At 40.2% G+C, this 24,838-nt stretch overlaps 1 protein-coding gene across 4 annotated transcripts in view; it reads right to left on the bottom strand.

Moving 5' to 3' along the window:
- The window catches only part of ELMO1 (engulfment and cell motility 1), a 311,558-nt gene that overhangs the window by 271,373 nt on the left and 15,347 nt on the right, over positions 1 to 24,838 (bottom strand). Inside the window, exon 1 of one of the 4 annotated variants that reach the window (XM_080383307.1) lies at positions 2,121 to 2,200. The exons of the other annotated variants lie outside the window; for them this stretch is intronic. The gene's annotated coding sequence lies outside the window, so the exon portion shown is untranslated. Of the gene's footprint in view, positions 1 to 2,120; positions 2,201 to 24,838 lie in introns of those variants that run through there. 4 annotated transcript variants of the gene reach the window in all.

Here is a 24,838-nt window from a genome sequence, read left to right on the forward strand (position 1 = left end):
GCCTGCCACTCACCTTGCAGCAGGAAGGAGTTCCGTCAACAGAGGTGCTCCTACCAGCTTTGTTTCTCTTATACTTACTGAAATCAGCGCATCAAAACAGCTAACAGCCAAAACACCACGTTTTCCTGACTTCTTAGCACTATACAGCCCCTGAATCCACCCCTGTAGACTCCCAGCTCTCTGCCCATTCACACTCTCATACACACTAAGAACATTTTGCCCTTAAACACTTGTGGACTTCCCAGTGCCAGCTCTCTATAGGACATTCAGAAAAACCGCCAGACTGCAAATGGGAAAGACAGTGATGGCTACCTAGGAAAAAAAGCATGGCACAGTTAATTTTAGAGACCTTGTCTATAGCTTAAACTTGTGGAATAACTTGAGCTATTTTGCATTAAAGAGATTGTATCTCCAAACAACATCAGTTGTTGCGACTAATCTGGAATTTTAATAGACATTACTAAACCCATTTTGTTAACAGGAACACAGACATGCTAAGGAAACAAATGTGGACACAGCCACATCCCCAAAACACTACTGTGCATATGCCCATCCTTAACACTGATCCCATCCTGCTTTGCTGAGTACCACTCAGTCTGTGTACCTGCGGGCCTGTAACCACTGCTCCGGGGACATCACAACCAGGTATCACCCTCCCTTTCAATGCCCACACATACCCTGGGGCATTTGCTTGTAATTCTGTATCTGGAAGAGCTTGCATACCTGAGCAATCTTCCTGGTTATCCAGCCAGGTTAACCATAAAACCTCTATAAGGTAAAATACAAGCAAAAAAGATACTGAGGAGCCCAAGAACAGGGCAAGCTCCAGGATCATATAACCAGAACGCAGAGGCTATTTTGGAGGGGTGCTAGAAACCTTTCAGAAGAAACTCGGCAACAAGATAACAGTGGTGCAAACACTGCTCACCCAGCCCATTTCCAGGGCAGATGTGTCCTGTGTCTTTTGGTAAACTGTATTAAATGTGACACTTGGTAACAGGAGATATGGACGTTTTAACATGACACTATCCCTTGCTCATCTCTGTATTGCAAAACCATGAGTAGCAGATGACACTGCTTGAGCAGGGGGGTGAACAAGATGACTTCCACTGGTCCCTTCCAGCCTCAACCATTATGTAACTCTCAGAGTACGCTGACTTGAAGCACTCTTGAAGTCCTAGCCTGTGCATCTGTACTCACCTGTGCACACAACGAGCAAAAAAAAAAGCTGCTTTTGTAGCAGGTTGCCTTCTATGCCATAACAAGATTCTCTAAGCACACTAAAACCAACCCTTGGTTACAACGTCAGAACAACCATCTCTATAACTCTTCCCAGCTGGCATCCAAGAGCACTCATTCCAAAAAGATCTCAGCCTTGCATAATTTGAACTAAGATTTCAAAGATCAAGACGAAAATTTACTTCTGACAGGAAAACTGCTGTAAATTGCTTTTGTGTTATAGTCTAACAAATCACACTCAAGCACTTGGTACCATTTGTGGTTGCCCCATAATTTACATTTTACTCAACAGTAAAATCTACACGGTCCAGGGAAAGAGGAAAGAGTGATGCAAACATCATCCTTCTACTGGTTTGAATCATAAGCTCTATAGAGAGTCATGCCATTTAAGCAGCAGACAAGAGTTGAAAAGCATGCTGTCTCTACATTTTAGCAGGGACAGCAGGACAGGCTATGTGTTCGCTCCAAAGTTACAACCCACATGTGAACATAAAACCCCACCAAATCTAATTTATGCTATCATGCTGGTCTATTTAAAAAAAAAAAAAAAAAAGAGAGAGAGAAAAAAAAGAAAAAAAGGCAGGAGGGAGCCACCAATTCAGCCACTGCAGTTAAAGCTACAAAGAGGTGTTACAATCGTCTCCTGGCTTACTATCCGAAAAAAATGGAAATACTGTAACAAAGAAACCTGACTCATGAAAAATACTAGCTAATTTAGTAAATAAGTTAATTTCATTGCTCAGGTAAAAAGTTGTTATTCATTAAAAAGTTGCCTTCATAGTATATATGACCTGCTTCTCCAAGTAACTTCTATCCCATAGGTAACTATAATTATAAAGGTTCTCCAAGACTCCCCCCAAATGGCTACAGCTAATACTCACTGTCAAAATCTGAAGACGGCACAGCTGTGTTTCCCCATCTGCATGCTCCAGTTGAAGCTCCTGCTGCAGCCTCTCTGGAAACATACATAGTCATGCCAAGAATGAGCAAAATACTCACTGTTTCCAAATTGGCTAATCAACGGACTGAGTGCTTAACCTTCCCACAATACATGCATCCAGACAAGGCAACCAGCACAGTCTGCACGCTGAGGACTGAACTGTGCCAACCACATTATTCTGCAAGACGACTCGTGGCAATTTCCTTCTCAGGAGCCAGAGCATCAATTGTCACCGATTGCTGCTGCAACTCAATCGACTTCTAGCAAAGCATCCATTCAAAATGAACCACTGCTTGCTCCGTGGCACTTTTCTCTATTATTCTAAAAACAAATAGAGTGCCTCAAATATTAAATACCCTCTGGATTCTACGCAGCAGTTATTACCAAGTATTTTACCTGCTTCGAACTTAAAAATGCTAAGTACAGAACAGTGAGAGGCTGGCAGCGACAGGCAAAAGGACACTGTGCCTTTGCTGCATAACATGTATGCTTACTATACAGCAAAAAAAGTATTTTATGTTATAAATATTATAAGACATACATCACCCTGAGCCACCATCCTTACGTTCTTCACTAAAATGAAATCTTTCTACTCCAAAAACCTCAGGCTTCTGCCATTCAAAGTTCAGTTCCATAGCAAATCTGATATCTCTGCTTTTCCAATGTCATGGCCTGGCCTCCTCCTCCCCAGTGCCAGCCCTGGCACTCGTCCAGCAGGCCAATTCAGAGATGGACTGCCCAAAAACTAACCTCACAAAACAAAGACACATTTTCAGCCAGATTAGCCCCTTGAACGCATTCACCACTCACTCACCCAAGCATCAGGACCACTATAAGGAAGGGGTAGGGGCAAAAAGGAAAGCAGGAATATAACCTGCTCATCTTTAACCATCATGTAAATATGCCTGGGCCAAAAAAGAGGATTTATTTCACCTGTGCAAAGTTCATGGCACACAGCTAAGATTCAATTCCATGGAGGAAAATGATGTAAAATTATGCAATTACTGAGTTCATTACGGTATGTTTCATTAACTCAATAAGCTCCCTTATAATTGTAACAGACATTAAAAGATTAAAGTATTTGGATAAAATCCAAGTACATTTTTAGTGCTCTGATGATTGCCAGAGTTAGAATCTTCAGTAATACAAAGTAACAACCCTTCACCAAATCCCCTGTGAGAGTAACCACTGTTTATCCTGCTTGTTGTCAGACTTCAGTGTTCCCAAATCAAATTTTCCCATTGCACTTGGAGGTGAGGGGTGGCAAATCACTCTTCGGTTAACTGTCTAGTTCAGTTTGACATAGTTAGAAGTGTTTCCATATAAAGCCATCAATTGAAGTTGACCATTTTGAACTTCCTACAGGGCTAACACCTGGCTGAAAAGCCCTTTGTGTGAAAACAGCAACACTAAAACAAAGCACAGCACAGGAACTCTGCAGCACTTTCCATCTGCTCTCACTCGAAATTTATCAGTAGATCTCTAACGTTCAAGCAGCAAGTACAATTTAGCTATTAATCTCTTTAAAACAGAATGGAGTCCTCTTTCTGCCCTTCAGTAAAGCACCTCTACTGTGCTGTGAAGACTAAACCATAGCTCTACAGGGCTGGCAGCATGGTGGCAACAGTAAACACAGAGCCTTAGCCGTTCTCATTTTACGCTGTATTAAGTGATATTCACAGGTTGTACACTGAAAGCATAAGCATTTCCAAAAATCCGCAGTGCATATCTACTAAAAGAATACTCCATTTTCTTTTTGCTCCCCACACACTGATGCAGTCTTCATGCTGCATTCACAGAACCATAGCCACAGCCCGTCAGAAGATCTTAAATTGAAATAAGGAAGATGATCAGGGAAGAGATGTCCCGTTTCCAAAGCTGCCAGACAGCTTGCCCTGTAACAAGTGGACTCCACATCTCTGAAGACCAAGACTTAAGTCCCATTTCAGTTACAGTCCCCTAGTCCCAACAAGGGATTCTGCTGTTCTTCAGAGCTGGATGTGACTTCCTTCTACCTTGCTCAGAGGATTGATTACTCCATTATGTAGGACTCACAAAGACATGTTCTCCACAACATGGAAAACTAAGAGGACAGTGTACATGAGGAATGAAGGAAAAGATGTTTTTGAAGATTTTTTTTTTTTTAAAAAAGTTTTCTTTTCACATATGCCATTCTCCAAACTCTGGAGCAGATTCCTACTAGCCACAAATCCTACTAACCACCTTTACAAGCTCTTTTCTTGGAGCATTAAAGAATTAGATGGGTTTCAGCCACATCTCTTACCTTGCTGATCTCACCCACTATGTCAACAACTTTGACTAGGACTGGGGAAGAAAAAAAAAAACATTAATTCCACTTCAGGCACTTGAAGGAAATTCTGAAGCAGCTGTGCCTATAGGTAAATAAGTTGCATCCAGTGCCCAGGATGAAGTCTAATGCTCTCTTTTAAACAAGACAGAAAAATATATTCTTGTATTTATAAAACAATCCTCTTGAGACACGAAAGCCCTAGATTCTTATTTGACCTTGGTGTCATTGAGAGAATGTAATCGTTAGCAGATAGTATAAGATACACCGGAGAAAAATAAACCGAAAAAATAGACCTTATAGCTATCAATTTTTTTTTCCCCACAGCACTGATTAAAGAGAACTCCCTACCACACATAGTAATCATACTGTCTAAACGAACAGAAAGCCTGCTTCAAAGACGAGGCATAAACTTGGAACCAAGAACACTTGTGTTTAATTTTCTTTTATTAAAAGGCTTTGTGTGTGGCCACGTACTTGCCCTTTGGTCCTCTGTGCCTCCAACCGCCAACTATAAAATGGGGCACCACATTTCCTCAGAGAAGTTGAGAAGCATTTAGAGGCTACAGGGTGTTGTATCTAAATCAGGCTGACACATTACCCAGAATGGGCAGCCGCCTTATTTATTCGTGAGCTCAGGCATACTACTCACCCAGTTCTTCCTGCATTTTACCTTTCCTAGCCCCCAGGGTCCTGAAAGCAGAGACTGGCTTACCTATTTCTTGCTGCCATCCTCAGTTTCAATACAACACCTGCCATTAAAAATCAGAGAGGTAGAAGCAGAGGATGCAGCTTTGGAGTGCTGGAAACAATGTGCGCTCTTTTTGGCCTTTCAGAGCACATTGCTGCAGTTTTCCCTCAGATGGGGCTTCTCACAAGTATGGACTTTGGGATGGGACAGAAAGGGATAAAACTTTTGCAGCTATATTTATTGGTCAATGTCTTCTAATTTTCCCACTCTGCCAAATTAAAAGATTCATTGCCAGCACAAAATGACAAATACATCTCTAGATGGATTATGTACTTTACAACAAACCATCAGGGGAAACTAATTTCCCAGGCAAAATAAAAGCATTGCCATTATACTCATTTAAGCCAAGACTGAAAGAACACACAGAACATGCTGTAGGGAGCAAGTCTGAAGCCTCGTTGCCATTTTTCTTTACATATAAAGCTATTTTTCCTAACATTAAGAGTCCCAGAGGCACCCACAAGTGTCTGCAGAGCCAATCAAAATGCAAATACTCTGGAACAGCCCAGCGAGCAGCTACTGCTCTTCTCTTTACCATGTTCTTCCTTCTGCTCTCAGGCTTTCATCGTTTAACCTGGGTGACTACCAAACACCATGTGCTTCAGTTTTAGAGCCCTGAAAGTTTAAGCTGTTGTCAACGTAGAAATGAGAACCTGTCATCTGGCTCTTTGGGTCAGTCATTCCTGGAAACTGCCTTATTTTCAGCACACGCAACAGGAAGAGACCACTGCCCTCTAAGAGTTACCTCCCCCAGCCCCAAATAATTTCTGTAGTTTGTAGTTTTACACAGTGAAAATAATGCATGGCTGCTGACTCCCTACACTCCTGCCCTTGCTTTTAGTCATTTAATTGCTGAAGTGGAAATACAGACGTTAAAAGAGACAGGCACATGACAGAAAACATTTGCCTCTTGCTTTGAAGAAACACAACGTGACAGCAAGATTAAAAATCCCACAGCTACAAAGGATCCCAGTTTTCTCAGGGCAAGATGCTGAAAGCATCTAACAGTTTCACCTCTAACAAGCTCAAACTGAACTATTCCCAGTAAATTGAGGAGGTGCCTGTTTTCAACAGTTCCTTTCTTAAATCCACCACTATTTCTCCTGATTCATTAACCAACCTTGTTTAAGAAAGAAGAATCATATCTTAAAAGGAAGAAAGCAGCAAGGTAGTTTGGCTTGCCACCAGCCAAGTTAACTACAATACACATTGCTGCTTTCTCTTCAGAGAAACTCAACCATGCCAAGGGTCGGCAGTTTCTTCTAGCAGCTGAGAAGTAAAAAGCCTTGTTGAGTACATTTCCCTTTTGAACAGCTACACATGCAATGATATATGCAGCACAGCTATTAGCTTGTGTGTGAGAAGGAAGGACTACAGGTCTCTGCTGTCAGGCTGTGTTCCTCAAAATTGTCGCTTTCAAGTTTGCAAAAATATATTTCATTTTTATATAGATGACAAAGCTAGCAATGATACCCATGAAAGCTGCTTTCAAGCATTTAAGACTAGATGTCATCTAAAGCATGATTTGACCTGGATGGATATGCTTTTAGGTTTTTTAATTACTGACTTATAATATGTGCATTAGAAGTCACTGAAGGCAAAAAAATAATTTATATTTAAGATACTATTTTTGCTTTTGTATGACTTTAAGCGATGACAGCTTTAAGACCCACTAGAGTAAGCAGGGATTAAACTTTAATGTGCTTTCTTTGCTTTTAGTATATAAAAGATTCACATCATCAACTCTTAGAAAGAATAGCAACTGTCAGGAGTTTTACTGTGTTGCTTTTAACAAGGATAAAGTGAGGAAGCACTTGGTTATTTATTTATTTTTGAACAGGACATCCATTCATAGAAGAAGCCTAAGCATAATACCTTTTGCCTAGGCAGTATAATTCATCTCTCTCACCTTTGGCATTTTTTTTCCCCCTTTTCTTTTCTGACAGGGTTTTATTTCCCTTTACATAACCCATTCTTCAAGCTTTCTTCCACTGCCTCAAAGAGATTACATTCACACACACGTTGACCATTTTTCCCCAGGTGGAGGTTTTGTACCAACTGCTGCACTTTCATCTCAGCCAAAGCACATCCCGGCTGAGATGCAACAGGGACACTTCACCCTTCCCCAATCTCTCTCTGCACTTCTGAGGCTTTTAAAGCACAGAGAAGCAAGACCTTCACTGGCAATTTGGGAATTTCAGAAGTGCACATTGATATTTCATTCTTCCTGGTTTTTTGTTCGTCTTTTTTTTTTAAATGTCAGATTCAAACAATCTATGCTCTGCAGAAGCCAATGACTGTAGCTTTCACAAAGGTTAAAAGTTCAAAAGGAAAGCTGGTTTCTTCATTTAGCAGCTTCTTTCAACAATTCCGATAAAAAAGATACCAAAGAGTGAGCAGATGTGTAGGTATAGCAGCAAGGGGGATGAGGGGATGAGTCTCAAAGTTTTTAATTCTCTTGTTTATGACTCCCCCTCTTCCACCAGGTTCTGACCTTATCCCTCTTTGGGGGACACTATCCAAATACTAAGTACCAGCCATGAGAAAAAGCTAGGAGAAACACACATCTCCTGCTGTCTTCCTCCACACATAAAGAGCAAACTGTTCCCAAAGCACATTTTACCCTGAATCCTTTGGGAAAACGTGTCCCAGACACACAAGGCATAACCATGAAAATTATACCTCTTCCTCAAGCTTGCAGGCTTACTATGCCTTTTCTCAAAATCCCTTTCCCTGACAGATATAAATCAAGCAAGCAAACTTACTCTGTGAAGTCAAAACTTCACTTTGCACACGAGTGTAAGAACCAAAAGTAACACACTGGGTATTATCTTGCATTCGTTTTTCTAATGAAAATACACTGTAACCACAAAAGGAAATGCTTATGGATCAGTAATGAAGGGACTGATTCATATGCCCCAGAGAACAAGTGCTGAACAATGTATACTCAGTGAGATTTCAGCTTTATCCCTTATTAAAATAAAACCACGTGTCTGATCTTTAACCTACTTTGATTTATTAATGTTTTTGCTTTTCAAGATTATGAAAGTAAGTATCAACAGAGGAGTTAGAAGCAAACAATTAATCATGGAAGTCTTTTACACCAAGTACGAGAATAGCCATCAATCTTACTTCCTCTCTCAAAAATGTGTATTTATAGTTTTGAAGGACTACATGGGAATTCCAATTGGAAAGTCACAAAAGTAGGCTGATGCAAACAACAAAATACTACATCCCAAATGTAACGCAGCCTCTGCTACTGTACGTAGACATCAGTTGGTCATCTGTCAATCCACTAGAATGCCAAGGGCATTTGAAAGATATTAAAGTATCAACAAGAGAAAAAGGAAGAGTCCTTTGAAAAGGTCAGAGATTTACCAGTTCTGAGCTCTGCATAAACAAATCTTTAAATCTAAGGAACGACTGTGTGCTTTACATTGCAACATCTTATGTTCCAGACACCTTCCCTACTACAGTCTTTCACTGGAATGTAAATCTGGATTAAAGTTGCAATGCAGAACAAGGCTTTATCCTTTCACTTGGGTCCCATTCCAAAATATATTTGTTCTACATTACAAAGTGTGTCACATTTTCCATGGGGCATTCAGGAAACTCCTAGCACAAAAACAATGAAGAGGATATTGCAGGTCAGGATAGAGCTACGCTCACTAAATGAGAACATTTGAGGAAGTGGGGGGACCTTGCACAGTCTTTTATTACTCAGCATCTTTTTGGTTCCAGCCCCTGTACTTTGCAGAGTTCGTATTTGGGGGATAAGCAAAGTTTGCATACAGCCCTTGCTTAGCCAGAGCTGTCCCTTGGTTTTGTAAGAATTCAATGCCCCAGTCAATTTTATAGGACCCTGGTAACCATAACACAGCTGTGACAGCTTCAGCCAGCCCACCCCAGGTCTTGCACTTGTCTTTGGACCATCTGTGCACCCAGCACTGGCATGTCTGCCAGTCAACCCAAACACAGGACAACAGGCCTGTAGGTTTGGTTTTTTGAACATTTCTGCTAATAAAACTATCACTGCTCAGAATTATCCCTGTAAGTTAGATCTGATCTATTACTACCTTACTACTGTCCTGTGCCTGGAAATACCTGGAGCACTGATGTTCCCACAGCAAGGGTAGCTCCACAGAACGCAAGAGCAATACCCATATGTTGAAGTGTCCCATACCCACAGGAGTTCATCAGGTGGTGCTCACTTCCTCACTGGATCTCTCCTATATAGGAAGGCCTTTGCACAGTACTTCAGTTAGATCAAAGCTTGCACACCTTCCTGAAACACCTGCCGGTAAACCCCATGCTCCCAACTCTTGATGGATTTCACATAAGAACAGGTGCTGCTGGACCATGGGAGGGACCACCACTCTCATCCTTCCCTAAGCCACGCTGGCTGTAAGAGGAAGGAACCATTGAGAACCCTAATTCCTTAAGGAAATGTTAAGATGTAAAAACCAGTGGACAGACTTGAAGAACAGTAAGCTCCTGAGCACTGCTCTTGCTTAGTAAAGCGGCCACCTTCATTTTGCAACACCGAAGCCCCAACAAGCATTTGCAGCAGCAGGCATTTCTAGCTTCCCTATTTCAGATCTGGTTTTATTCATCAGACTTTCCACATGGTAATTCTAGAAGAGCAATTCTAATGCAATACTTTCAGAATCAAATTGAGAAGCCTAATTTGTGGCCACAGCTGTGGCCTGTTATCTGTACTTCACCACTCCAACCCAGCACAACACAAACTCCATAATTCTTCAGACTCCGACATGCCTCCACACCACCACAGCAATTAATTTGCCTCTTCCAGCCTATGCCATTAAAATAAAACTGTAACATACCACAATCTGAAAATAAAAAATTCAGTCCCAGCCCTACCCAACCTCTTTGTAATTTAAAGAAAACCCCTGCAACTTCAGCATTTAAGAACTGGGACTTCTGTCAGAAATTATTTTTATTCACATGCTTACTTTTAAAGGCTACTGATAAATCTGAAGCAGTAACTTCACAGTAGCACCTAGACTACACCGTTAGCTAAATGTTTTACAGAAGCTTGGGAAAAACACTTTCTCCTATGGCCAAAACAAAAATAAAACTTACCTAAATGTTTTCATATTGACCTGGAAGAAAAAAGAAAGCCACCTACCAACTATTGCACTACAAAGGATTTAAGACTAAATGGCGGTTTCAAAGACAATTCAGTCTAACACATATCACCCTATAAATCTGTGAATAGGAGGTTCATTTGATAATGCCTCATTAGGTGAGCTAGGGCCATTAAAGCCTTTTCCTGATAACACAGTAATTGGCTTTTCCTATCAAGAAAGAATGGTTTTCTCCGTTTCATTTGCAAAGAGAAGTTAATGGCTTTCACAGCTCCACCCAACAGTAAAATAACATTAAAGATGGAATAACACTTCAAAGTAAAGATCACTTTAGACTTGAAATGAGTTAGGTTTTTTATCAAAAAGGAAATTCACATTAAAGCCACCGTGATTGTATTTGAACTTTTATTCGTGAAGCTTACTCGGCTCCATTCTGACCTCTTGGCAGCAAGTACAGTTGATATTAGTTCACTTATATTCCATATGGAGCATAGGACAAAACCACTTTGATATTCCCCCTACAATAAGACTAGCAGACCAGGCATGAGTCTAAGAAGGAACACAGCACTTTCACAATAAACCCGCATTTCATAAAGTAATTAAACATCTCATACATGTGTCACAGCCATACTCAAGCAGCTCAGTGATGTTTCACCTCAGAATACAAACCCTGCAGTAGCAAAGAGCCTAACTATGCCATGCATCCCTTCATAATCACCACACTGCTTTACAAAGTATTAAGGCATGCCCTCCAACTTCACTGGACCTCCACGAGTTTTCCTGAGGCTCAACCAAACACTAAACGTAGCCACAGCGATCTTCAAAATGATTCTTCCAAGTTTTCCTTTTCAGGAGGTCCTTTTCAGATTAACTGTGCAAGATAAAGAGTGCTTTTCAGCCTGTTTTTCCCTTCCCTTTCTCTTGTGACAGATGTATTCTAAAGGCACCTAATCCCAACGTTTGCTGCCCCCAGTACCTAAACATGAATTAAGAGCTACCTTTCTGAGTAGCAGAATTTAATCTTGCTGCTTATTTTTAAATTTAATCTTGCTGCTTAAAAAAAACCCCAAATTTTATATATATATATATTTATTAATTAGTTTTACATGGCAGTTTCCAATGAACTATTGCTGAATACACACTGCTCTGCACCAGAGCAAACTCATATGGGTAACCTATTAAAACAAGTAAAACCTAAAAGAAAAAAACATTTATCACCAGAGATTTAAAAAAGTTAAAAAAAAAAAACAAAACCCAAACCACAACCCCCCAGAACACCAACCCCCACAAACCACCATGTTTTCCAGAAACAAGCCTCAGATCATAGCTGCAATACATCACAAAAGATGAGATTCAGAGACAATAGTTTTATTGCACATTATAAAATATGTCTCTATGTTTTACAGACCACGTTACTTGACTCACTCCTAGCCATAGACAACAGCCTTCTTCCTTCTTTCCATGATGCTTTACCGTCATGCCCTCTACTCTGCAGATACCAACTATCCTTTTCTGTCAGACTGATACAAACCTAAGCAAGCTCAAAGCATCTGCTCTCTGACTTGAATTTAGCTTTCAAGTTTGCTGCTTGTACCTCATGACAGAAAACAGTTTTTTGCAACTTAGATTGTTTACCTTCTCCAGCTACACCAATTAGACTAATGAGAATTACTAGCCGTATGAAAAAAGAACCCTTTTTTTAACACAGTCATTTAGCTTCAAGGGCTCAGGCTTTTAAAATAGCATCAAGAGTTGATATTTGCAATAAAACCATAGGAGTTGGTTTCACTGCTAACTTTCAGTGACCTCAAAGTCCTGCATAAGGATGTTCTGGAACTTCCCGGTTTACATATTACTGGCATACACTATTAGATTTGCAAATATATATCATTACTGAGGCACAAACAAGTTCTGTGACTTGTCCATGGGCTTGTGTTCACTGCAGCAACTAAAGGGACAGTTTGCACAACATCCCAGCACTCCCCGCCACAAAATTACTGGTCTAAGACTTCTCAAGATACAAACTGATGATGCAAGCTGTGCAACTGGGAAGCAGGGGGTCAGAGCACGGCCTACAGCTGAGGTAATGATGTCTCTTGGTTTAATAGCCTATCTACACTTTGATGAAGGGCCTCACACATCCTCATGAGCCCCACCACATTGGAGGAGGAATACATCAACAGCCAAATGTACCAGTAACTTGTACGCAACTTTGCAATGTGGCAGCGACAATTCATTCCTGTCCTGCAGAACCAGGTGCAGATAACCTCCACATAAACCCTGCTGATAAGATCTTCACACCAAGGTCACGCAGAAAGTCACTGTCAGCATTTAAAGTAGAAAAAGTAAATTTCTTTACTATTGGTTTCCATGAGGGAAGGTTTTCACCACTTAACTCCAAAATTCAAGGCTAGTGCTACAGCTGTAAACAGCAACGTCTTACATACGCAGCAAGGAGCGCAGGAATCAAGTGAGATACAAAAGGAGACCAACTAACTACCAAAATGTGCGAAGTCTTTATTTTTTTAAGATATTGCATAGATTCTCAAGATGACTAAGAGTTTTATTCATGAAAAATCAACCCCAAATAACTCAAAAGAACATTCAGCGTGGGAGGTTCTTTTGCAAAAATTAAATAGCAATTGTGATGAAATAGTATCTTCTGCCGAGTTACCAAATAATTTACATTTTGCTCATGCTCTTACCTAACTCTGTATAGCCAGGAACCATACACAAGGGATAATAGGCAATTTGTTATATCAAAATGTAGAGGTACTTCAAAAAGGGGGGAGGTGGAAGAGCAAGAAGCAAAAGGAAGGTTAATTTTAAAAACAAGCTTAGGGCAAAATTCTTATTTCAGAGCTATCCAAGATCTAATCTCCAGTTCACATCAGCTGCGGATCTGCACAGACTCAATTTTAGCATTATTTCAAAAAATGCTGGCTAAGTACAGAGCATGTTCGATCTACTTGTATTAAAACTAGTTATCACTGACTTACCTGTACCCACAGCTGATGCCTCATGATTTAAAAGCTGGTGTCTCAGAAGTGCTGCCAGTTGACAAGAAAGGCTATTAAGACAGATTGGTATTTACTAAGTATGCTTCCTCCCTCTTTTCCCTCACCCATGCTACATTCTTTCCTTCTCCCTCACCTGTGCTACATTCATAGGAACATGATTTTAGTTAGTACAGCTATGAGCTCCTTCCTTTCAGGTACACCATCAAGATGTTTCATGAACATCAGCAGGTCAACAGTTACAACTCTTCCAATACTGTCATTAGTATATGTGCATTTTAAGGATTTTGCCCAAGCTGCTTATAACTTTTAGAAATGAAAAAAAATAAAATAACCCCCCCCCAAAAAAAAACAACTTGAAAGAAAACTTATTATACACACTGCACAGTTAAAATAACCACTTTTTAAGGGACTCAAGACTACTCAAGACAGAATTTACTGTCTCTTATGCATTCAACCTCAGCCTGAGGGAATATTACTTATGTGTTGTCATACTGCTGTAAATCCAAAAGGAAAAAGAAAACACAGCTATATCCTGATTTCTCTTTAAAAATGTATAAAATCAATTCTCCTATTTAAAAGGTCTTTTGCTTAGCGTTAAAACAATACATTTGTTCAGCTGAAGAGATCAAACACTGTCTAACTCCATCAGTTTAGGACAATGTGCTATTATGCTTCAAAGTCACATGTAGCACATATCAAATGAAACGTCAGAGAGGCAAGGCATTTAAATGCATATTTGACATACTTTTTGCAACTCTGTATGTTTCACTTCTCAATGGGGCTGTGGGTGGGAGAGGAAAAGGTTGGTTTCTTATGGATTTGAGTATAACGGCATCACTTGGCAATTCAAATCATCAGATGTTACAACTGCCCACTGCTAGATGCTGCCACATACAGGAAAAATACATGCCAGAGATCACCGTTCTGCATATTCAGAGGGAGCACTTACAATCACTGTCTTGTCTCCTCATACAGCAGCATTATACAGCCATCACACTGCAATGCCAACATGAGTAATTTGTCATTAAACATTCAAGCCACTCATTCTTATTTGTGCATAACAATATTTACTATTCTCAAGTACCCCATGTCACTGGATTATATATGAAGCCTTGAACAATGCAGAAAAAGCAGCGTCTTTTGAAAGGTCCAAAACTGCTGCTGGCATTTTGTAAACCAATTTCTACAATGTTAGGTTCTGGTCAGTCAGAGAAAGGCTTCTCTCACATTTTGTCTCCATTTCTGTAAGGAATTAAAACCCCCATATTTATCATCTGTTTATTAATGTGTGTATATGTCCCTCATGTAAGAGTCTGCAAAAGATAAAGCACATTTTATCTTAGACAAATATACTAAGCCAGGTGCAGCAAAAGCAGATGTAGACGCCTGAACTCTGTTACATTAGAACCACAGTTTGTTTGTCTCTGTCATAATTTTACAGAAAAATAACTATAGTCATGGGTATAGTTCCTGTAAATTATTAATTTTCCACAACTCCACCCTCACCTTTACACTAATGAACAAAGCCAAAGACAAACTTCACATTTCCATTTGGATGCTAATCAAATGCCGCCACACAGCTGTTAGTTAGCATTTCTCATATGGAGGGCTCTTAGTCCCTTTGAGGATATAAAAATAATTACTGACAACTTGCAGATGAAGGATGTGAGAACCAGAAAACCAGAGGGTGGGTAGTATCAGCAAGTGGAGAAACAGAGTTGGTCAGCCTGAGAATGTTAGTGCACAAGAAATAAAAACTTAGAATTTACACTAAACTGGCTAATCTCATCTATGCTCATGTGAACATGCCTCCAATTTACCTCCAAGAAAATAATGAAAGTAAGATAAACTTTACTAAAAGCAGGTTAATAAGATTACATTAAAGTTCTACAGGCATTTGAGTAAAATTTAAACACCTTTAATTTGATTTAACGTACTTAAATGAGGAAGTAAAGAAACTAGAACTAAAGCCACTTAAATTCTGCTTAGAAGTGCTTGTATAGGAGTACTATGTAATTTAATCCACTTCCAAAGCATATCTTAATCCAGATTAACTTTTTCAAGTATTCCTATGCAGACAAACCCTGAGCATATGCTAAACGCATAGGCAGCTTTCTCAAAGAAGATAAACCACCTTATACTTAGCATAATAGATTGAGATTACTGACAGGTTGATGGTGACCTATAAATTCACCTTATGACATACCAATATCCCAGTTACATACCCTCAAGTAACAGAATGCAGATATCCTTAACTTCAGGTTCAATGTTTCCCATCTACTGGAAATTAAAAGTTTATTTCTGAGCTTATAACAAAAACCAGTTTCAAATAAGGTCTTAACCATATCTCACAGTTTTACTGTCCCTTAAATCCAAAAGGAAGATTCTACATATGACATCTAATCTTTTACCTACCATTGCCAAGATCGATAGTTGATACAGGCTGTTCTATTTAATTTCACTGTTTTAATTAAAATCTTAACTTTAGTCAGAGTTTTCCAGGCTTTCTTGAGACTCAGCGATGTCTTGCAGGAGGTTTTGGAGGGCTTGATAAAGAGGCTCTGTCTCTTCTTTGTGCAAAGCTTCCTGATATATATATCTAAAGGCCACATGTGTAAAACCCTTCACCAAGACAACCCAAGTTGTCTCTGCATGACAGGCAGACATCAGCTTGCAAACTTGTTTGTAAAATGCCTTGTGGCGTATGGACCTGCAGCAAGGACTCCGCCTTGCGGTTCTGAATATTTGGCAGAGCATGGCCACAGCTGGAGATGTACTTTGTCCTCAACTCATCTTCTCAGAGTCACTACTCCACAGCAAAGCCACAGAAACTGTTCTGTAGGCCAGGTCTTGCGTGAAGCCCACAGGCAACCACCCCACCTAACCCACCTACCACCTTACAGTGAGGTGGGCCTTAGAAGCCAGCACCAGCAGCCACAGGTGAGATGAGACCTGAAGCCAAGCAAAGAAGTTCTACCAGGTTTCATCACTGGTCCCCCAAATAGGGGAAGAGAAAGCCACCCTGCCCTATCCAAGGGGGAAAGCTGGGAGGGGAAGGCAAGGAGGCTCAGTTGTTGAAGTGGCAGGAACTAACGCACAGCAGGTTGGCGTGTGAAGTCTTGGTCTTGCTGTGAAAAACCTACATTCCAAATATGGTCAACTAATGAAAGTAACACTTAGAAAATGAAGACAAGTTGTGGAAGCTTGTGCAGAAGACTATAAACTGTGTTTTCGCTAAGATTTTAGCTTAAATTAGTTAAATTATGAACCCACCCTTTTTCATAGTTAATTCAAGGATACAGAGGAAACTAGAAATGCATCTCCTCCCACTCCTATGACCAGCCCCCACAGAAAAATATTTAAATAGCAGAGATTTTTAATCTAGAACAGAGAGCAATATTCTATGAAGTATCATGTAATTCAAATAAGTCTCTCTCATTAACTTCAAGGCATTCTAAAACACATCATCACTGCTTTATTTACTTGATGTTTCACACTAGATCTCTCAAACATTAGTATACATCTTTTATAGACACAAATGTGTAATCATAGATTTACAGTCAATGTATTTAACTTGTAAATTTATTCTGAATAAAATTAAATAAATCTTAAAAAAGTAAAATATTCTGTAGCTATGTAGTTGCTTTTTTGCTACAGCCCCATTATCTAAGTATTCTCTACTGTTCTCAAGTCATAGAATTCCTGAATATTTTAACTGCATACAGGCAAATAATCTTTTTCCTTCTAAGTTCTTATATGGGTCATTGTTTTAGAAATAAATGCCTCACAACTCTTCACACATTTATCCTCACAGTGCCCCTCTCAGATAGCAATACTAGACAGCATTAGCTACTAAAGCAATAAAAAACTAGTAGGTAATCACGTAAACCAGAAGCATACAAACAACAGAGCAAAATCAGCATTTGAATGGAATCCTGATATAAATTTACTCAACTTTAGGAGCAAGAAACAAAACTCAGGATCTTCTTCCGTGACTTACGAGGCTGAACCTCAACTGTTCTTGGGAGAACGATTTTGGGTTGGAAAGGTCAGAAAGATACAATTCCTCACAAAATATGCAAGCAATATAAATGGAATGCGAAGCGCATTCACCCCGTGCTATTAAACACAACTGGGAACAAAATCTGAGGTGAAACGAGGATAAGCATATGCAGCTTAACTGAATATATGCAAGGTAATAACCCAAAGCAACTGACTTTTTTTTTTCTCCATCATATACCTGGAGTAACTACTTAAACTGTAGTGAAACAAAGATGAGTAACTCACACAGCTAGGGGGGTATATACAGTACATGTGTAGCAGATGTGACCAGGACTGACTGTTCACCACAAGGAATACAAAGTATTTTCAAGTACTTCTGTCACATCAAGAGGTACAAGAACAACTTCTGAACTCAAGAATTACAATCCCACTTCTGCACAACAAAGCAGCCCCTCTTCCCTGATGCCATGCTTTGAGATTAGACGTGGAGCACATTCACTCTCTGACCAGAGATGGCATTCAAAACAGTCCTCCATCATGAAACTGGTGTTTGTGGTGAGGAACCACAAAAAAGTTCACATGGGATGAAATAGCCATTAGCACAGGTGGCCTGACAAGGTACAGATGCCTCTTAAAACCCTTGGCTAGATCTTCACCTCGAGATAAATATTGTCTACCTAAGCCCCTGTCACACTGTGGTCCCACCTTCAGCCTGTGAGGTATGGCCATCACCTTCTGAGGCTAAACCACTAGTAGAAAACTCACATGTGGAAGCCAGATGGGGCCATCCCTCCACACACCAACCAAGACGCGACCATGATATACACTTGCCACACGACTTGGATCTAGTTGTAACATTCTAATAAATTCCCAGTTCAGTGTGGACCAACTTTCCTCCCTACAAGCTTTTCACAACCCACGCTGCTGACCCAGGCTCCGGCAGAGTATGAGAGTAGACAGCAATAGCAAATCCATTGGAACGCAGCAGAAATGCCCAGCACTGCCTGGATTCAGAGCCGTATGAAAGATAAGGGTAAGGAGATCAGCCAGCTCCCCAACAACAACTATCCTGAAGGGACCAAGTTTATCCACGCTAGCCAGATGGCTTCATAGTTTAACGAGCTATGTAATGTAAGGTATCATTGCAATGACACTTGAATGGCACTATAACATATCTCTAACCTAAATGGAATAACCAGTCCATAAAGGGCAAGCATGATTAAAAAAAAACCACAGAACTATAAAAAAAATCTACCTGTAACTCTGATTCAAAGCAGAGTTTGCTAATGCTAGACTGCACTGTGTAAATGCTGCTTTGCAAGGTGGATGAAAAAACAGGGATAGGCAATACAAAAGTGTATCTGATTTCTGTAAAAACAGGCTATTACAGGGATACAAATTATTTGACTTGCTATTTATTACGTACCTGTAGAGTGCTCAGTCTTATCCAAGTTACAAAGAAAATTGTCTTCTGCTTTAAGAAACTGACAATCTAAATAACAAAAGGAAACAGACAAGGTGCAGGGAGAAGCCAGCAATGAATGAGGAATATTTTGATCATGTTTTGAATTTGATTGCTTCCTGTCAGCACCTCTGAGCTGGAGTTCTTGCTATAGACTTGCTGACACGTGGGCAAGTGTGGCAGAGCAGAGTATTGGTAAGGCTTTTCAGACACAGAAGTAGCACAGAGAAAGCCAAAGTCAATATGAGAAAAAAAAAGACAAGTTTGGAATCACTGTTAGTGCAGGAAGGAGAAGCATGTGTGATGTCTTAAGTTATCTGAAAAGAGCTTAATATGAAAAGAAAGAAAATATGAAAGAAAGAAAACTGCCAGCACCTGATACTTAGAACATGAACTTAATGCAGAACTGCAGTAAGAAATCACAGTGGAAGCTGATATAATGGTAGAAGGAGAGACCAGAGCAGCCCTGCTTTACAGAACTGTTAGAAAAACCAACACGGCTATTCAGGAGATGAATCTGATGAAGCTCAGATGATGAAAGAATCAGCTGTTTAGTGCAATACAAATAGTTATGCAGTTAGGGAGGAAAAAAAAATAAAGATGAGTAATTTTTATGGGCAAGCTCTCAGCCTTGGGAGCACACTCATTACTAGAGGTCCAACATGTCATATTTCTTTATAAAGTTTATGAGTGAACTAGCCAAAAGTTCCTTCGGCAATGTAAAAACACTTCTGTCACTGGTGGGCTTCATACAAATGGGGTTTTGTTTTATTAAGTGTCTTCCCCTACCCTACCCAAAAAATCCTCAACCTACAGCAGCCTTCAAGTTTTTTTCCCTTTCTCATCACTTACAAACACGAAAGAGACTAAGACATTGTTTGTTTGTTTTCTTTACTTGATATGAGACTATTTTTTCACCAGTTTGGTGGTACTCCAAGTGAAAAGGACAGCAGATACACTCTTGGCAACTGTACAGGGTTGGGGTTTTTTTTTGTTTTTCTGTAAAACACTGTGCCAGCTTTCTGAATAACCTCACAAATTATACGCTTTTTCTGACAGATGACAGCAGACTGTAGTTAATAAACAAATTAGACCCATATGAAAATGTGATTCACACCCAATGTCATTATTCCAAAGAATAAGGTGGTACATGGCTACCAAAGAGGACATCCTTATACATAAGCCTTCAAATGATTTTTTTTTCCTGGACCTTTGCAAAGGTCCTCAGCACTTAACAGCTCCTGTGCAAAACTCTTCTAGCAACAGAAGAATCCCCCGTACAATGAAGCACAAAGGTCCAGCATGAAGCTAGTGAAACAGAACAGTCTCCTCACACACAAAGAGGTATTAGATGGTTTCACTGAAACCATACGAAAGCAGAAAAGAGTTTGAAAAGTTTCAGATAATTAATTGGCTCTTTTTCATTAAAAAAAAAAAGAAAAAGGAAGATGCAAAGCATAAAAATCTGTTATGGTAGCAACACTTTCACTGCAGGATGTACAAATCACTGTTTCCTCCTAAGTCTGGCTACAGCACAAAAGACTGATAACACGCACACACGTGGTACAGCTCGCACTAAGGACAGAAGGATCCGATAGCCAGCCTGGTTCAAACACTAGTATAGCGAGAGGTTTAAGTCAGGCAACAGAAGCGCTCTCAGTCAGTGCATGTAAAGGATCACCCTGCTAAAGGATTTTCATCCTGAGACCTCACATGCGTGTACTCAAAGCAAGTAGCTGTTGCTGGCACCGTCGGCCAGAACAAACACACGCTTGTGATTTTGCAACAAACGGATGTCACATCCCGAACGAGTGCATTTCAAGCCGCCATACGCTACACAGAGGAAAGTTTATAAATAAAACCTCTTGTTCCTTCCCCCTCCTCTCTCCCTTGTCAGCAGCTCCAGGTCCAGCTCTAGGGGATGAAGGGGATTACTGTAGAAAGCCGGAGAGATTGGCAGTGTGACGGGGCTAGGAATAGGAAGTCTAACAGACACGGGAGACCTGCCTCAGTGACTGACTCAGCTTCTGACCCACTGCATGAACTTGGCCAAACTGCTTCTTGGTGCCACCGCTCCTCTCCCAGGCTCTGTATGATCCTATACAATAAGGCCAGTATCTTCAAGGCAGTGACTGCCTCTCACAAATTTTGGTGAGAAACAGCCTATAGGCTTTCATACCTTCGGAAAAAAGGGAGCTGATTTTACTAGGATCTGTCACGTCAAGAATAAAACCATATTTTCACTTAAATAATGAACAATAACCACACAGTTAAACCTGCTAATATTCTTTTAAAATATGTACAGCTAGAATAGCGGCATGTTGCTCTCATTCACAAGTTTGCTGTATCCTTATTGACGCCCACGATCTCCCCTAAAGATCTATTTACAGAGACACTTCTCCCAGGCTCCAAGTTTTCCGTTCATGTCCTTTCTTTCCCCTTCTCTCCCACTTTATCCCATCCTCTAGCAGAGCCCCTCAGTCACGTTAGGCAACTGTCTGTGGTGTGACATGGGGAACTGATCCAGGCCTCCAGCAAGCAGAAAAATAACCTGAAGAAAACCAAAAAAAATTATTTTTACCCTGGATGAGTTCCCTGAGTGAGCTTATTCCCTACCACAACAGGTGTATCAACATACCTGAGGAAAAAGCAGAGCAAACCAAGCTGCAGCTACTGCTGACAGAGATAAACGTATCCAATAGCAGGGCAGGAATGTTTTTAAAAGATTAATATTGGAATAGGGGTTCTCGCACTGGGGAACTCTTTAAACATCATAAAATGGACTTAATACATATTCCTTATGTTGTTCACAGCTTCCTTTGCCAGTTTGGCTAATTATACGATATTTAAGTTTAAACATATGTTGCCTCCCTTGCAGTGAATCCTCTCCTCCTACATGATACAGCAGTGAAGTCATCTTGCTGACTTCAAGCCGAATCCTGCACCCTCTCAAGTAGGTGGGCATTTTTAGTTCATCTGGAAAGCAGTCCAGCCCTGAAAGCACAGTGATTCTTCTTGCAATAAGCTACCAGGAGCTCTACCACCACAAATAAGCTGAAACATACCATCCAGCTGCCATATGTTAAAGAACAGCATAACTTCTACCATCCTGGGCATATGGTTCTTAAAATATGTAAGAGACACTCAGGATGCATCTGCATTAATGTGAAAGGTGAGCCAGCAGACCAGAGGCTTTTAGTCTCCTTCCTTCCATACCATCAGCAACTGACTTAAAAAAAAAAAAAAATAGTAATAATCTCAAACAAAGACACATCGGAAGAAAATTCCAAAAAGAAGGAAGTGGCAAAAGACTAAGCCAAAAGTAGAATTTAGAACGGCAAAAAATGTTGCAGCCCTTTATGAACCACCGCGTGCTGCAGACAGGAAAATCTCTTTCAGTTAGTGCGTTCCATGTTACGAGTGCCTTCAGTAAGCAGAGCAGCCAAGCACACCACAATAGCTGCATTTCATTAGCTTAGCATAGCAGAGTATAGGATTTAAAGGGAAAAGACAGCAGCTGAAAATAATTGCATTAAATTAATGTTAACCCACAAACCCAGAAGAGGCACATAATATTCAGCACTGCTACAGAAGTGGTAACTCAGAATTAATGTCTGCAAAAGATGAATAATCCTTCTCTGACTGGGATTCAAAATCCTAAAGGAAGAAAGTTCACCTCAAACAGGGTTCCCCCGGGGTGGGGGGAAGGAAAGAAAGGAAAGCATGGCCTAGTTAAAATATCAGTAGGTAGGAACACAAACTGTAAAATGATGTGGTTCCCAAAGGACTAACATTTTTTAAGGTTTATACACACATTCCCACACATTCCTGCTCAAAAAGGACTTTGAAAATAAATCTAATTTTAAGAACTGTAAATGAAATAGACATGTGAGAATTTAAACACTTAGGGCAGAAAAGACCAAAACCTCAGAGACGAGGGCAAAAAAAGCAGACAGAACTGGAGTGGACTAAAACACAGCCAGCGGTGACAGCTATAATTCAGTCAGTGGATGTACTTTACAATAGTCTATGGAGTCGCATTGCCACAAGGGCTTAGAAAAGAACAATACCACCAAAAAAAGGTACTTAATAAATCCAATAGAATGGAGAGACACAAGACAAGCTTAAGGAAGCACGCCTTCCTCAAATTGAAGAGGGAATTTATGCTAAGCATGGGATGGGGAACTTCATTATTTTTTAAAAAGATGCCCAGTTACAGCACCTATTCATTCCATCAATGAACAGGTACCAGAAGTAAGCAATGGTACTATTGGCCAGGAAAAAAAACAAAACTCCCCATTTATTTCTCCCAGTTCTAGCTGGAAACACCAGCCTGGTCAGGCCCTTGGCTAGTCCCAGGTCAAAAGGAAAAACTAAGCCACCAGCTGAGATCTGATGAAAGACATGGTAGAAGCTACTATCAGACCAGCTGCAAGAAGACTTCACCAGACCTGGTGGCTCAATAGACACTGGCCACCTGAATTTACATGGCTTTTCCACCTGACGATAAGTAATAAATTCTACCAAAGAAGCAAGCCAGCATTTGGAAATAATTAACATCCTATTTTCCTTAGCCATCTTGTTCAGGGAAGTTTTTACTTCCCTTCTGCATCCCTGTAGAATTTAAAATATTTACGAAGAGAGAAAAAAATAATCTGTGGACTCTAGTTACCCCAAAACTAACCAGCATGGGTTCATGCTTTAGGACGTTTTTAAGCTCCAAAAGACTCCCTATCAAACACATAAAATTTAATTTGTAATCCATCCTTACCAGGCAGTAAGAAGTTTCTTTTAAGCTGAGCTCCTCAGTAAAGCAAGATTTTATAACTCTTCATCTGTATTTGTCTACCATCTGCACAGCACTATCCCATATGGACACACAGTACATTTTTAAAAATGTTTTTAAGTCTCCTTTGTTAGCAGTATTATCCCCCAATTCTGCTGTTTTGTTGTATGATCAGCACAGCACTGCCAGAAAGTGAATAAAATATAGTGCTTAACTGAAGTTTTGAAGTTTTTAATGTTTCGTGTAAGTGGTCCCAAATATTTTTTAGGTAAACATCTTGATGAACACATTAGAGCACCCTGAATCTTACTTAGCTAGAAGACCCTTTGTAAGTACTCTGACAGTGAGGCTTTGTGTCCAGTAAAATCACGCCCTACATGTTTCAGAGTAGAAGTCAGGTAAGTTATGAGACAGCAATCTGGTTTTAGCACAGGTTTTGGCTTTCAGGCCTGTCATTTGTTTTGTCTTAGGAAAGTGAGAGATTCCTTTTCTCACACATTTGTCTGACCAAGCAAAGCCAAGAGCTTCCCTGTGAGCAGCAGGGCTAAGGTAAACCCATCTGAATCCCTGGTGGGGGTTTCCAGCTGTTAAATAAGGCCCACACCAGGATCTTTTCCTTACAGTTTCTGCTCCATGCAGTTTCTTACTCTCACAAAGCCTGCCTGAACTTTGCATCTTTGGGACATTCCTTGCTCTGCTGACTTGGCTTGACTCAAACGACAATTTAAAAGTCACTGTAGCAGGGAAAGGGGAAAAAGAGACACAAATCCCATACATACAAGCAACAGAATCTGCTGGTGTTTCTAAGGGTACCAAGCTAAAAATTGAGACAGTGCAGGGGGATGACCCAGCTTTTGAAATAGGAGCCTTTCTGGCTCACCACACCTAGTAACAACATTTTGCCAGCAGAAATCCATCCTAAAGCTTTGGCTTACGAATGCTGGAAACTTCAAGTAACAAAGACAATTACACCTGGGGTTCTCTTTTATACATGACTTCAGTTAATACTTCCATTTCACTGTTCAAGATCTCCTTCCAGCCCAGCAAAACGTGGCATTTTTAAAAAGTTCAGTAATGGTAGGGTTGATCAAAAAAATACCTGAAGTTAAGCAACTCTATAGCCGGTGCTGCTCATTCTTACATTTTCATCAGTTATTTACACAGTCATTCCCACTCTGATTTAATCTTTCCTTTCTTGATTGCCTACATCTACATAGAAAAT

The sequence above is a fragment of the Falco punctatus genome (assembly GCF_963210335.1).
Source record: "Falco punctatus genome assembly, chromosome: 4".
NCBI classification, from domain to species: Eukaryota; Metazoa; Chordata; class Aves; order Falconiformes; family Falconidae; genus Falco; species Falco punctatus.